Raw genomic sequence first — 15,659 nt, forward strand, 5'->3', positions numbered from 1 at the left:
GCCAGCTACGTTGTCTGTTACACTAATCTTTGATTCGTATGGTTAAAACAGAACAAAATATTTGTATCTGTCAACTACACACTGCTTGGCTCACATTGGCCACACTTAGAGAACATGTTTGCCCAGTAGAATTACTACCCTCCTTATTTAATATCGGATCTACATGAAGTAGGTTGGAGAGGAAAAGATCATGCATCAACTGCTAGACAACAGCCCTAATAAATGGCTGTGCAAGTGAAGTGGGCTTGCTTACCTAAGGTTTCAGACAGATATTTCATTGGTATTTAAACTTCCTGAATCTACAAATACATAGTCATTCAGATTGAATATTTTCCCATCTGAACTCAAGGTTTTCACATTAATACTTCTGTTATTTTAAGAAATCACAACAGCAGAGAAAAAAAACCTTTTCTCTAAAGCCTCTCGCAGAGCTATCATTGCTGCTTCAGACACAGTGACAAAACAAACTAAGATGTGTGTGGAACCACGGACTTAAAATCTGCAGTATGTGCGCTCGAGTATGGGTGCTAGTCATGCATGTGCATAATCATGTTAAAAATACGAACCCATGAGCCTAAGCTCAGACTCAAATCACAGTTCTCTGAAATGACTTGGACAACACAGGGAAGAGCTTTTGCTGAGTAGCTTCTAGCTCTTCTACATCATATCCTCATATATTGTGTTGATGGATGAAGAAGAAAAATATGATTAAGGTATTTCAAGCCTGACATGAATATTTTTCCAGTGGAGAGGGTTTTGATAATGTGGGCTTGTGGACTGAATTTGGAATTTGCTTTGCTTCTATAATTTGGCTTCTAATGCCAGCAGAAGAATCAAGGCCTGAGAAGCAAACTAAAAATGTATTTCAAGGGAATGCACTCATCTGTGATACGGTAAAACTATTAGGCTACTGAATGCCTGTTTTGAATTACATCAAATCACCTGAAGACCATATGGCAAATGGAATTTTTTTAAGTTAATATTTACTGCCTTATACAGTATCAAAAAAGATTTTTTTTTTGTTATTTTAGCTAAACTTCTATATGTAAACTCACATGCTTTCAACTTTTTGTAATCAATAACTGAAGGCCAAATGCCATCTGCCACAAATGCATAATCTGCAGAACAGTCAGACATCTTCCAGTAGAGAAGCATGTCTGCATTTCTAAAAACGGGGTGATTAGAAGAGCAGTCACCTAATCCTTAGACAGTAACACCAATTCTTCTGAAATTCACTGGGGCAACCAGGGCCAAGAATCTTAGATGCTGAACTGAGGACTGAGGTGCCTAAGTGTAGAAGCCAATATTTGAAAACATTGACCTCTTTGTCCCTAAGAGGAGAAAGTGTTCTGGCAAGTTTAATTACCCTATGCATTTTCCAATGTACATCCCACACTGTTTGTGGGTTGCAGATGAAGAGGGCAGACAGCAGACCTAAGAGCACTGTTCTTGAAACGTGGCAGAAGAATTTCTCATTTTCTAAGCACATTTCCACACATACATGCAGCAATTAGCCAAGTTATTGCTCAAACCCTTTGTTTAGCACAGCTAGTGAGCCTTTGCCTTTGTCCTTACACTGGTAGGATGTGATTCTGGCTCTGTATTAATGTCAACATGATTTCATCAGACTTGCACCATGGGGAGCAGTCCCATAGACTCAGGTTGTTTCCCAATTCCTAAGAAAATCTGACCGTTATAGACTAGAATGTCCATCAAAACAGAAACTAATTTAAAATTTGCATTGTATCTTAAGACCATTCTGAATATATATTTCTCATTGGTGTGCTGTTTTGTGTCTCTCCTGGCCCAGGATTTATAAAGTTTGTTCAGCTATGCTTGAAGTGGGTTTTCTGTAGCGAGTCTTGAGCAGTCTGTTTCAAGAATATTTACTCTCAATAACTGAACAGGAATATGTAAGTGTTCTAGCATACAGATCAGCGCTAAATACACATTTAAGGCAACAGGAGTTGCATGAGCGTAGCTGTGTTAATGGCTACCTGAACTTAAACATCCTCATACCTGATGTTTTCAAAAATACCCATCTCTTACTTGAAAGATGCTTTTCCTGTTTTCCGTCTTTCTGACTTCCACAGGTGAGAAAGAGCACCAGTCTCTTAGAACTACCACTTAGTTTATTATTCATATTCTTACTTCATCCCAGTGAGAAAAGAGGAAGCTCTCTAGGTGGAAAAGATTGCATTATGCATTCTGTCCAATAAAACATGGGGCTTTATTATTGTTGTGTTCTGGTTTGTTAGGCATAACACAGCATATCAATGAGTTGCACTTGTCTAAAAATTGAGAACACTTTTTTTAAGGGGACATTATTTAAAATATTTATTGCAATGGAAAACAGATGCCAGACTGATCTATACTTTGATATTTTAGTTTATTTTCATATCTTTACATTAACATGCTTACCTAAAGCACATTTAGGATAAAGGCCTTTGCTACGCTTGTATCTGCTATATTCTGTGAGGTGGCATTTCAGTTCACAGGAGTAAGTTATTCTGCAGCACTAACATTCACTATTTGAACCTGGTACTGCAGTTGCTGTGAATATGGCTGTACTGCTAAATAACACCTGCTCAGGGACCATTCTCTGGCCCTGAAGCAAAGTGGCCTGACCTGATCCTGTCTACACTAGGTACCACCTGTCCTTCAGGTCTTCTTCAGGTCCAGCGTCGTACCCCTGAGGCTCTAACATATGGTTATCATTGTACGAGTGTGTGCGCAAAATGTTCACAGTAATGCAAAAGTGCATTGCAGCTTACCAAAACAGTGATTTTGCAGCGTGAAAATAAAATTAGGGTTGCATGCCTTGGGTTTGATATGCTGACATGTTTGAGGTACAAAAGCTGCTAGTACAGTTTGGAGAACTGTGGAGGGTGGAGGCAGCAAAGTCTTGTCATTCTTGTTCATGCTGCCCTTGTGGGAATGGTCCCCAGTGCCTCCAAACCCCAAATCTGAATCTAGCCATAATGGCAGAACACGCTAGTTGGCACAGAGCAAAATCATGCCAGTGGACTACTGAGTAATCAGACAACACGGATGATCAGAGTATGGGTTTCCTCCATCACTCCTGTTACATAGCCAGGTAGATGTGTGTTAAACACTCCCATGGCTTCCAGTGGCTGAAGAGTGCAGGAGAGTACAGGATTCGGGTATGCATGTTTATTTGGGTATGCACATCCTCTGTTCCAATTTCCACCTGAGATCATCAACTTTGTTTTAATTATTCCTGATTTCTACCACTGTCTGAAAAGTCAAAACTCACATTTTGCTGTGCTTAACCCACGGTAACAGGAAAACCACCCCTTTTTCCAGCTCGGAGTTATGGGGCTGTTCACAGCCTCATAGACATGCCCAATCTGTGATCCATGGCCTGACAGGTCAGTTCCTCTTACCTATATATTTCCAGGCATATATACTTTAGGGAGCCTTCGTGCTTGTCTACCTTCAGCCATGGTCTCTGTCAGGACCCTGCAGCCTCCCATGGGACTGGTACACTGGGCTGCAGGTGACAGCAGGCAGAGAAGCTGCAAAGGCAGAGAGGATGGTTATCGGCAAGGTACTGTGCCATCAACACACACAACTGTAATTGCACTTTTGTTAAAAGAGTGTCTTTCCAAAATTTCACACATTATTCAGCACTGGAATTAGGAGATTAAAAGGAAAATGAACTGTTAGTAAAGAGAGGAAAGAAAGTCTTCGCTCCTGTTACCACACTAATTGCAGAGGGAAAACAGCTAAATTAAGTCTGACTTCTTGAGCAGATCTTCATGCACACAGCTGTTAATTTGGGGTGAAGGAATGCACTTTGTGTGAACTCTATAGCCTTCTTTAATTATTTTTTTTTTAACTTTTCTATTAATTTTTCTTTTAAATTCACAACATGTTTCTGTTTCTTTCAGGGAACAATACCAGCACTTTCCAGTGGCCAAAAATAATATGTTTAAATTCCAGTGGTTTTTAACCAAAGACTGCACAGACCTGTGGATAAAGTGTCTGCCTTATATTTCAAAGTACAAAGTTCAAATTTAGTAGGTACTTGTAGTTTTATTTTTAAATTTTAATGGGCCAGATTCTCAGTTTGGATAAATCAGCAGAGCTCCACTGATGTTAAGGGAACTATGCCAAGCTCCATTAGCCTAGTATCTGGCTTCACAACTTTTTTTCTCTTCGTATTGAATTCAGCTTTCAGTACTCATGCACTAATCATTTGTCTGAAGTTTGTAACTGAATGATTTTTATTTTTATTATAAGTAAAAATATAGTCTGTGAATTTGTGAAAATGAGTAGGTTCTGTAAGGGAAAGTTGTAGGCATAAAAAGGTATTAAAGCTGGACTTCCCTAATTTAGACTTCTACTGAAGTCAGTGGAAATGTTGACAGAGAATGAGAGAAATCATATGGACAGCGTCTCTTCGGTCTCTGCAAGGCAGAAGAAGATGCAAAGAATTCCTTCCCTCTTTTACACTCAGGCACAAGTCTGTTCAGAATTAGAAGGTGACCACAAAGTGATTTTTCCCATCAATCTCAATGTCTACATCTTGCAAGAGCAGCCTGGGGCCACACCAAACCCTCTGATCTCCCCATTCCCTAACTGTTGACAGCCATGGATTGTTTTCACTGCTGATCCTTTTGCCATCCACTTCCTTGAATTTAATGATTAATTAAACCCTTGTATTTAATTGTATTTAACGTTTGCATCTAACAAGCAACCAAACCTTTATTATGCAAGGTCCTATGTATTCTGCTGGGGCCAGGTTTGCCAAATGGATAAGCTGCAATCTTGAGCCTTGCTAGGGCTATCCCTCAAGAATAAATACAAACCTATCCACTGAGACCAAGATTTTATCTTTCAGTTTTATTATGAAAATCTGACAAGCACATTCTCCAACTAGGAAGGCCTATAGCCAAAACTATTTGCAATGAAGAGTCAGTTAGGCTAAATATCTGTCAGATGCATAAATCTTAGCATATCTGAGTGTAAATAATTATAAGAGATAAGACAGAACTGAGTACAGCAGAGCTGTGGGTCTGCCCTGTTAGATAGCTAATGACTGATCAAAGCTAAAATGGGTAAGTAGTAGAGTGAGTGGACATGAGAGGTCTCCCTAGGAGTCTCCAGGAATGTTTCTGGTTAAGTCACAGTCATCTCTCCATTTTATCACATTTTATTCAGGTAGAAATGTAATGCAAATCAGTTTGAATAAGGATCATGGGGTTCCATGAAGACACAGAGGGGGCAAGGTAGCTGTGTCCATGTCATTCTGGCAGCAAATTCACCCCTCAGCCAAGCAGACCCTTGAGCGTCCATCTTCCTGAAAGTCCCTCTAGCAGCCTTTTCAGTAAATGCCAGGTTTTTGATTCAAATCTTTACAGACTGATTACTTTTGCAATGTTTTTAAAACCCTTTGTAAATGTATAAAAGAAGAAATAACTCAATTTATGCTGTATGACAAAGAAAATTTTAAAAATCATCAAAGTTCAGCAACATAAGGAGAAGGCAGTTTCTGAGCTGCATGCATACAACCATAATCAAACCTTCACATGTAATTAAAATGATGATCATTTTTTACCAGGCCTATAAAAAATTAGGCTTTGTGTTATGTAGTTCCAGCACATGTATGAGAAGCATAAGAGACTAAGACATGGAACAGTGGGAATCTTATATGACAGTGTGTGATATTAGAAGGAGGATTTCTTGAGCTTTTCTCCATTTCTCTTCTTTGTTTTCTGGCAGTGAGTTTGTGAGTCTGATTTTAGGCTTGAGATCGTATGCTTTTATTTTTCATGTAAAGACTAGACCTGCATCTATTATTTTTAAGAAAATTTTCATATGTATTTTTATATTTCCATATATTTTTCAAATACCGTTTGACTGGTACCGCATAGAACAGTGTGATTTTTCACATGGTTTATATTAGGTTAGCTCACATTTATCCAACCTCATGAACAGATTCAGTTTGTTGTAGTTGGATTAAATTTAGTGAGTACATAATCAGATAGCCATGAAAACAAGGTATTTTTAAGCCAAGAAAGCCAAATTTGTCCTCATTTACCTCCTGTGGAAAGCTATTAACATTCATGAGTAGGAAGGACAGAAATTGGCTTTGCATACAGTGGAAATCACTGTAATGTTTTGACCAAATCCTTTCCTCAAGCTTAACTTGATTAAGGACACACAAGATGACAAATCCAACCAAAATTTTGGTACAATGGATTCACTGGCTGGCAAGTTGCAAATCTTCCACTTAACTGAAGCCATTGTAAAGTCCACAAAAGTCCCAGAAAACACCATACTTCTTCATAAGGATATGAGAAAGTGAGTCCATCATGATCATTTCTGCAGCAGTTAGACAATGACAACATGAAAAAAAACCTGCATATAAATGCTCCAGCACCCCATAATTGGTGAAGTCAAAGAGGTCTTTTCCCCTCAGGATGAATTCTCCAGGTCTCCCATACTACAAGTTAATGATAACATATTAGGTAATAAAAGAATAGAAACACAATATATGTGTTGGTTGTCTAGAGCTTAACTATAGAGATGACAGGGTTGAGTGTTTACAGGTAAAAATCAGGGGGAGCGCCAACAAGGCAGAAGTCATGGTGAAAGTCTGTTGTAGACCACACAACTAGGATGAAGAGGCAGACAAAATGTTCTCTAAGCAGCTGAGAGAAGTCTCACAATTGCTAGTCTCTGTTCTTGTGGGGGATTTAAACTTACCAGATGTCCACTGGAAATGCAATACGGCAGAGAGGAAACAGTCGTGGAGATGCCTGGAGTGTGTGAAAGATAATGTCCTAGCACTGCTGGTGAGTGAGACACACAGGACAGGTGCCCCCCTGGACCTGCTGTTTGTGACCAGAGAAGGACTTACGGGGGATGTGATGGCTGGAGGCCGTCTTGGGCATAGCGATCATGAAATGATAGTCTTCAACGCTCAGAGAAATAAGGAGGGGGGTCAGCACCACCGCCACCTTGGACTTCTGGAGGGCAGACTTTGGCCTGTTCAGGATCCTGGCTGAAAGGGTCCCTTGGGAGGCAGTCCTGGAGGGAAAAGGCATCCAGGAAGGCTGGGCATTCTTCAAGAAGGACACCTTACAGGTACAGGAGCAGACCATCCCCGCGTGCCAAAAGACGAGCCAGCGGGGAAGAAGACTGGCCTGGCTGAACAGAGAGCTTCCATCCTTTATTGGATGCAGAGGGGAAACAGAGTGACAAAGGATGAGGAAAAGGCTCAGGTGCTTAATGCCTTCTTTGCCTCAGCCTTTAATAGTAAGCTCAGCTGTTCTCTAGATACCCAGCCCCCTGAGCTGGAAGACGGGGATGGGGAGCAGAATGAAGCCCCCACAATCCAAGAGGAAATGGCCAGTGACCAGCTACACCACTCAGACACACACGCACCTATGGGACAAATGGGATCCACCCAAGGGTACCGAGGGAGCTGGCAGAAGTGCTCACCGAGCCACTTCCCATCATTTCCCAGCAGTCCTGGCTAACTAGGGAGGTCCCAACTGACTGCAGGTTAGCCAATGTGATGTCCATCAACAAGAAGGGTAGGAAGGAGGATCTGGAGAACTTCAGGCCTCTCAGCCTGATGTCAGTGCTGGGGAAGGTTATGGAGCAGATCATCCTGAGTGCCATCACACAGCATGTGCAGAACAGCCAGATGATGGAGCCCAGCCAGCATGGGGTTATGAAAGGCAGGTCCTGCTTGATGAACCTGATCTCCTATGGCAAGGTGACCCACTTAGTGGATAAGGGAAAGGCTGTGGATGATGTCTACCTGGACCTTAATAAAGGCTTTGACACCATGTCCCACAGCATTCTCCTGGAGACAGTGGCTGCTCATGGCTTGGACGGGTGTACTTTACGCTGGGTAAAAAGCTGGCTGAACAGCCTAAAGAGCGGTGGTGAATGGAGTTACATCCAGCTGGCAGCTGGTCATAAGTGGTGTTCCCCAGGGCTGTTGGGGCCAGTTCTGTTTAATATCTTTATCAACGATGTGGAAGAGGGGACTGAGTTCACCCTCAGTAAGTTTGCAGATGACACCAAGCTGGGGGAGAGTGTTTATGTGCCTGAAGGCAGGAAGGCTCTCCAGAGGGATCTGGACAGGCTGGACCGATGGGCCACGGCCGAGTGTGTGAGGCTCAACAAGGCTCAGTGCCGGGTCCTGCACCTGGGTCACACCAACCCCACGCAGCGCTACAGGCTGGGGCAGAGCGGCTGGGAAGCTGCCCAGAGGAAAAGGACCTGGGGGTGCTGGTCGACAGCCGGCTGAACGTGAGCCAGCAGTGTGCCCAGGTGGCCAGGAAGGCCAACAGCCCCCTGGCTTGTGTCAGAAACCGTGTGGCCAGCAGGACCAGGGCAGTGACCGTCCCCCTGCACTGGGCACTGGTGAGGCCGCCCCTCGAATGCCGTGTTCAGGTTTGGGCCCCTCACTGCAGGAGGGACATTGAGGGGCTGGAGCGTGTCCAGAGACGGGCAGCGAAGCTGGTGGAGGGGCTGGAGCACAAGGCTTATGAGGAGCCGCTGAGGGAACTGGGGTGGTTTAGTCTGGAGGAAAGCAGGCTCAGGGGGACCTTATCGGTCTCTACAGCTGCCTGGAAGGAGGTTGTAGCAATGTGGGTGTCAGTTCTTCTGCCAAGTAACAAGTGATAGGACAAGGGGAAATGGTCTCAGGTTGCACCAGGGGGGGTTTAGACTGTATATTAGAAAAATTTCTTCCCCGGAAGGGCTCTCAAGCATTGGAACAGGCTGCCCAGGGAAGTGGTTGTCACCATTCCTGGAGGTATTTAAAAGACATGTAGATGCGGTGCTTAGGGACATGGTTTAGTGGTGGGCTTAGCAGTCCTGGGTTAACAGCTGGATTTGATGATCTCAAAAAGGTCTTTTCCAACCTAAATGATTCTATGATTTTAAAAAAAGGCTCCAACTGTAAAACCCCACATTGTCTTAAGATACCATGACACAATGACCCCATTTCCTTCCCCTTAAGCCAGGACAGGCACATGTGATGTCACTGGATTTCCCATACTCGGCTCTAGGAAAGTCCCCATGTGCAAGCGCTGCTCTGTTGGTCACAACAGCTCTTTCAGGAGTGCTGCCAGAAAGAGGAGAGGCTGCAATCTGCAGCATCATTTTCTAGAGCTGCCTGGGAATGTTGTGCCAAAAATTGTTGTGTTTACAGATTCATTAAAACCTATTTATGGGAAAGGCTTGAATGTAATCCCCATTTGAAAAAGAAAAAAAAAAAAAAATCCCTCCCTGACTTTTCAGCTTGTTGAAATAGCCTGCTTTAGGTTTCCAAAATAAGAGGTTGCCCTTGCAGGTTGTAAAAAATCTTTCAAAACTTCTGGAGGTTTTCAAATTTAAGTAACTTCTTGTTGAAAAAGAAGTTAAAAACATCCAGAGAAAAGGCATTGTGTGAAAAAATACATTATTTGAGCCAACAAAAGTATTTTTGATTGCTCATCTGTGAAAATTTTCAAAGATGTTATTTTTCCCTTTGTACAAGGGGAAAATACTTCGACGGCTCAAAACTTCCGACAAATAAAAAGGTTCCCTTATCACTCTAATCACTTCCTGAAAATTCCTGGAAAAGGCTCCATTTATGAGTGCTCAGATTTCTAAGTGCAAATAAAGACAATGCAGACATTTTGCTGTACAGTCCGTGAGGAGATACCTTTACTGGGAGACACAGTGGGCTACAATCCCTTCCTCAGCCATCTATTACACCAGGAACTTCCTATTACATGACTGACACCATCCAAGCAAAGCTCCCCCTACTTCACCTCTGCATTCACACAAAGAACCCAACATTTAGCTCTGAAATGTTGGCAATTTCCCTGTAGATAATGAGACACGGAAAAGGCCAGGATGGCCACATGCTCTGCCTCATGTAGATATCTACCTAATGGCCACACATTTTGCTGGAAACCCCTACTGTCCAAAGTTTGCAGATATTTCTCTCAGATCTTATGCTGGAAGGCTTGGTTTGGTCTTTGGTGTGTTATGTTAGAAAACTGACTTTTGGTTTTCTCAGAAATGCTATGTATTCCATTACATCGTGGTATTTGTAGTATGTCATGAACTTTAACAAGACAGACGGGATACAGTCAGCCAGATTTCACAACTGTTTCTTGGTTTTATGTTTGCTTATATTTTAATCTCTTTTATGTCTGAAATCTGCCCTCAATAAAACAAAACACTTTCATCGGGCCAAGTCTTAAAAAAAAAATATAAAAAAATACAGTGGCATGGAAATGGTCTTAATTCTATTGGTGATTAATATGTATATAGTGTTAGTTTAGTGCCATCAAGTGACCAAAAATGTGAAACAGCACTTCTACTTCGGGGTTTTTTTTCTTTCTTTTTTAAACTAAGGAAAGCTGACCTGTTATCCTTTTGATAGAAGTACAGGGAAATAGTTTCACAGGCTTTTGATGATCTACTTCTAGGGCATATCTAATAAGAATCCCAGTTAGCTTCAGAATTTCTTGCATACCTTGATAAATCAAGGCTTCCTCTGTTTTCTCAGTTTATAAGGTTTGAAGAACTACACTCCCCTCTGTGACTGAAATCTTTGCTGTTTAGAATTCAAAAGGAGGTCTCACCTAGGTGAAAATTCATAACAATTTTTATTATATGGTGATATCCTAAAGCTCTGATATAAGGGGTTTTTTAATGAAGGACATCCTAAACTGGTTGTATAAATCCTTATTTTGTTTCCTGACATACAGAAGCTACCTCTGTCAGAAACAAGCATCCTAAACTAATTGAAATGGATACATCAAGGCAAATGTTTAGGTTTTAGTGCGTCTACTTATTATATGATGAAACATTGCATAAACAAGCGTAGGTAATGCAAACTTCTAAGAAAACTTTTATACAAATTATTTTTCCAGTTCTTATCTATTTAAAATATATAAAAATTCATTTCAAATGCTCATCAATGTAGTAGATAAATACATAGCAAGTTTATGATTTGTTAGGGTGGAACCAATCCCAAAGTTTCATTCTCTGAGGTGGAGTGAGCTTTCTCCCGGGTCTGTCATACTGATTTTCCACCATCAGACGGAGCTGTGCATCAGCCGCCAAGTAGATGTAAGCCCTAGAATGGGCAGAAAAGCAATGTTAACACCTCATAAAACACACTTGAGAGTGAAAGGAGAAGTTGGGAGAGCTGAGCGTCCACAGACAGGACAATAAATACAAGCATTTTAAAAATTCCAGGTCGTGCCTTGGTGAGTAATAAACAAGCTTCAAGAATACCGGTCTGCCAGGACTTGCTGTGGTCGAGAGCAGAGTGGAGTATCACTACAAATCCTGTTTGTCACCTAGTAGTCACAAAAGCAAAAATAACATCATAGGTGATTTTGTAAAAGTCTTCTATTAACAGTTCACCACATCTCTCCCTTTACAAATTCATTCCTGTATCATGTGTGGACAGTTAGCATTTATTGTTACAGCTTCTGATGAAATGTAAGGAAGAACCAACCTTTGTGGTGTCGCTATTTCACAAGAGCCTGTGGTTTACAGTTAGATCTATTTTGTGAAAAGCCTGCAGGAAAGCTCTGCACATACCTCTTGGCTTTTAAAGTGGTTTCATGTGTTGTCTAGGAGTGTTCTAAGTGCACTGGGAGATGTGTAATCAGTGTTATATATTCAGACAGTATTTACATTTAAAATGCATATTTAAGTATATGATAACTTCCTGGCTTTTCATTGTATTTCCGCCTGCTTTGTTTCTCACTTTCCTATGACATTATAAACCCATATAATTTAAAAACTATTTGCTTCTTAATACAGTTTCTAAATCTATCTAGAAAAAGTTTGTGGAGAAAAAAGCTGTCATATATCTGGACAGATGTGACAGTGACAAGAGCACAGCTAGCAGTGGAGACCAGCCAGAGGAATATCTGTGCCCATTGCAAAGAGATATGTGTTTGCTGGCAAAAACTGAAGAACACTTTTGAAGAGACAAATTCACTTGAACATTACCCCTAAATTACAAGGTTTCAAATTCTGGAAGAGTTTGGATACTGCTGTAGTGATTGAGTGAGGAGCAGTGGTCAGAGTAGAAGAAAACTTGAATGTCAACCAAATGCTGTCAGGCAGAAATTTACCTTGTCCATCCTAACATTTCCTTTTGCTAATGGCATCCACTTATGGTCTCATAACTTAATTTAGATTTTGAGGTCTTGCTGGTTTTCTTGACTTTCTTACGGCCCAGTTGACAACAACATCAACAACTAATGTAGCTCTGTTGCTGTAATTGATTTAGTGTCATGGACCACAATATCCTGCTACATATTATACAAATGCAACCAAAAGATGCTCCTTTTCCCAAAGAATTTAGTTTGCTTACATGAACAGATTACAAATCCTTACAGTCAGAGGAAGGAAAACAACCAGAGTAAAAAACATCCAACTCACAGGTACAACTGGCTAGAAGAATGCATCCCACTTATTAGACACAGATGTGGTGATCCATGTAGTGATGATGAACCATACTCTTGGCTTTTTTGCCTTCTGTTCCATTTTTCCCAAACCACCACAGCTCATTGCTTAAGTTGTCAGCCAAAGTCCTACATCCTTTAACGTCTGACCATTAAGAGATGTTGACCACACAGGTGGCTTTGAAGAAATGGATTTCAGGTTCAAAATTTTAGAAGAATAGGTGCCCTTCACTTTAGACTTCTAAAAAATCTTATTTACTTAAAGTATGCCATTGTAGCATATGAACTCTTTAATGTTTACCACCCAAGAATGACAAGACAAATACAGCTTCAATGTCTAAACCATGTTTCCAGCATTCTTTTGAAAGAAGTGAGCAGCCACCTTGAAGCTGAACAGGTTCTTCCATTAATAGTCTTTTCCTTTAGAAAATTTTAAAAAATGTTTAAATATTGGAAGGCATATAGCATGAGGAACAGTTCAATTTATTTTCTGCATATTGCTGAGTGTAGTCCTAAGCAGTTTCTCACACCCTATTCTGTTCCAATTCTTTGAGCAGAAGGCTATTGAAGTCAGGCTATTATAATGAGGCAGCAATATCAAATACTGAATTTTTCTCTTTCATATCATACCAAGTGGGAAATCTAAATGTGATACTGCAAAAATTACCATATCCTTATGAGTACTGAGCAGAAGCGCTAACTTGGTTTTGGAAATTTTTCAGAGCACACAAGAACCCAGAATTTCACCTCTGCTCCTCTTAAAATGCAAAAGGCTCCTTTTCTTCTCTCCTTCTAACCAGTCAGCTGATAGTAGCTATGTTTCCACCACAATTAAAAGCACAACTTACACAGCAGCTATAAGAGCAGTGTGCTTTATGTCCAGCGAACTTTCAATGTTCAACTTCCCAGTGAACACAATGCTGCCTGGTGGAAAGCCTGTCCAGGCATGTCTGATCATTATAACTCATGAGACCAGCATGGCCACAGAGATTTTGACATGCTTAAAATGTGCTAGCAGTTACTCCTGCATGTGTGTGAGATGGCAATTGGTGAGTTTGATCTTTAGGACAATTTTGGGGTTGCTGTTAATAAATAACGTAACATAATCCATGACTTTTCTCACATGGCTATTTTGTTGAGCTGTAGTTACCTTAAAACTGAATGTCTAATTTAAGACAGTCATCTGGACTCTCTCCATAGTGAATGGAGGTCCTATAGCAATTTATTCTCCTTAGGTGTGATGTCAGAGATAAGAACGGTGAATCACCCACCTGTCTCCATGATGTATAGTAGAAACACGGAAGACTATCTCAGACTAGAGGCTTAACTTACATATTTGGCTAAATTTAAGTGAGAAGAATCCATTCTTAGTGCCTCAAGTACAATTATTTCCTGAAGAAATTATGTTCTAAACAATCGCTCTGAATACAAGAGCTGTTTGTATTCATTTGTCACTTCTCCAGCTGCTCTGAAATAAAATATAACTCTATCGACTGGTGATAGAGGAGACAGCATTTTCCAGTTCAGAAAAAATCTGGTCTTGCATTCAGAAATATATTCATAGGACACGTGTATTACACATCATACAAAATGTGTCAGGTTTTCTAGTTGGGAATGAAGAAGGGCCTTTATACATTTGTTGTGTGTTCTTCAGTATAGGGAAAGCAGTCTAATTTGTTTATTCAGACTTTGGCTGAGCTGATCTTGTATCTCCCCAGTTCATCACACAGTATTATCTTTTATATGGAACTTATGTTGTCATAGGTTTGCTCTTTACCTTTGCTGAACTAGGTTATGATTTGTGGAAAGCAGGATACAGTCAACCAATAATTTAGAATATATATCAAAGAAATATTACATGCTTGCATGTATGTCTGAAAATTAGTCTAAATGATGCATTTGTTTTACTGAACTAAAATGGAAGCATGAATATCATTCTGTCACAACTCTTCTTTGCAGCAGGAATGTTGTTGGAAACAGGGCAGAAGTACTTAATAAATGGCCCAGCATCTCTGGGACTATTACTTATGGAAAACAACATAGCCATTTAAAATATTCTTAGCTGAAAACTTAAAAGTTTTAAAGACAACCTATCTAAGCAAATGACAGTCTAGCCCTGCATCTCAGTTCTTTTGCTTTCTTTTCCCTCCCCTACGTCCAAGGTAAGCCACCATCTGCCAGGGAGGACACTTTCTTCCTAGCAGAACACTGAGCCTGTTGACTAAAAAAGGGAGACTTGTGATTTAGAATTTACAGAGTGGGATTTAAACTTTCCTTTGACTTAGAGTTTTGTACATACATATTCTTAAACATATAGTCACATGCACTTGCTCACAAGGAAAGAAATAAAACAATGTATTCATCTGGAAACTAATGTTCTGCCAACAAATCAAATTTGCCCATACAAAAATGGGGAAAACCCTGCGACATTACAAGTTACTCTTTAAATTTCCATTATATTTTAGAGGTGGTTAAAAAAGAAAACAGAATTTAATGTGTAAGGCTGTATTTGTATACTACTTTGGCATAATGTATCTGTCCTCAATAGGTGCTCCCACCCTCCCTGAGACTTGTTGGGTTTTCTTTCACCACTACTATCCATATTTACTTTTATTACTATTAAATGAAATACAGCTCCACTGTCCTGTGGACTACATGTAACAAGTTTACAGAAAGGCCTTTCCTTCAAACACTCGTTATACAGAGAAATGACTCAACTGCTCATCCACTTTTCAAATCAACATCTCTGGTATCATATTTAGTAGCTATACAGCAAAGCAGAGTGACTCTTATGCATCTAATGACATGAAGTATGAATGTTGGAGGGGAGCCAAGTCATCAGCTTCATAAAGTAGCTGAGTCACTGAAGGTGTGAAGAGGCATCTTACTTGATGAACATACTCAGCTTTTATTTCCAGTACAGTCAGAATGTTTTAATAAAGTATATGTATTCCTTTCTGTTAAAATTTTGCCTCTGATCTTTAAATCTTACATGCCTTTAAAGAGACTAAATCAGTATTGTTGTATTCCCCAGCAGCATGGATATATATAAACTGTACCAGATTATTTCTGGATTACCATACACTCTGTACTATTTTACGAGTCCTGTTCAGGACACCTCCATAATGAAGTGCAGGGATCAATCTTTCTAAGCAGTGTATACCAAACCAGAGGCTGAAATTCTAC

Source organism: Falco biarmicus, chromosome 3 (assembly GCF_023638135.1).
Source record: "Falco biarmicus isolate bFalBia1 chromosome 3, bFalBia1.pri, whole genome shotgun sequence".
Lineage (NCBI taxonomy): Eukaryota > Metazoa > Chordata > Aves > Falconiformes > Falconidae > Falco > Falco biarmicus.